Source organism: Cyprinodon variegatus, unplaced genomic scaffold (assembly GCF_000732505.1).
Source record: "Cyprinodon variegatus isolate N-32 unplaced genomic scaffold, C_variegatus-1.0 Scaffold51, whole genome shotgun sequence".
In the NCBI taxonomy this organism is placed as follows: Eukaryota; Metazoa; Chordata; class Actinopteri; order Cyprinodontiformes; family Cyprinodontidae; genus Cyprinodon; species Cyprinodon variegatus.
The window spans coordinates 1,731,239-1,732,277 of record NW_015150504.1 but is presented as its reverse complement, the minus strand read 5'-3'; positions in this window follow the sequence as shown (position 1 = coordinate 1,732,277).

Sequence of the window (1,039 nt, the reverse complement as noted above, 5' to 3'; positions counted from 1 at the left end):
AGAAAAAAGTCAGAATTCTGAGTTTAAAGTCAGAATTCTGAGATTAAAGTCAGAATTCTGACTTTTTTCCCATACTATACTGAAAAAAATAAAAAAAATCTGTTAACTTTTTTTTTTTTTTTTCAGTGGCCCTAATCCTCTTCCGTAGTGTCCAGATATATCTTATTGCTTTTTTTGCATGGGCAAATATACAATAAACTGCAAACATATTCACACTGATGATTAGATGAACGTTACTGGGTAACAATGTTTTTAGAAATTGAAACAACTTCCTGACAGCTGGAATGATCAAGATACCTGAGGTTAATGCATTGGGCCTTTGTCACTAATTAATCTTATAGAAACTAGGTTCTTTTTATTTTTTGCATTTCACATGAACAGAGAAGATCCTTTCTCTTCTCCTCTGCCTGCATCTTCTCCACATATCAATCACACAATACATCCCATCTCTGTGCAGTGCTGTTGCAAATTTTGGAAGCCTTTAGGATATGTAAAATAAATCAAACCTGTCTTCTCAAAGTCAACTAGCAGTAGCAAATTCCTTATTTTGGAGGATCCTAAATAGTTTTGCACCTTTCAATAATTTTACACCCATTTTTATGATGAATCACCTGGAAGATGAATAATGTCAACCTTATTTGAGATCGATTTAGAAAAAAAAAGAAAAAAAAAGTGGTGCACGATTGTGAAAGGGGAATTGTCAGATTTATCCGTTTTCTATTATGTCACTCACCAAATAGCTGAGAATTTAGTTTATTGAGGAAATAATATTTTTAGACTGGTTTACACTTGAACTTAAACAGATGTTCTGTTGCTGGATGTTCGTTCGTCTGGAACACATCAACTACGTTGATATAAGTTGGAGATAAGTTCTTAAGAAGTTACGCATAGGTTATGTACAAGCTACTTATAGGTTTTGGATAAGCAAGGCACCACAACTTATGAGTAACTAACACCTAATGTATGTAAATAATCAGATAAAGTACCTGTAACTTATGTTAGCATATGACTCGACTTTACTTGACCTACTTGCCGTATG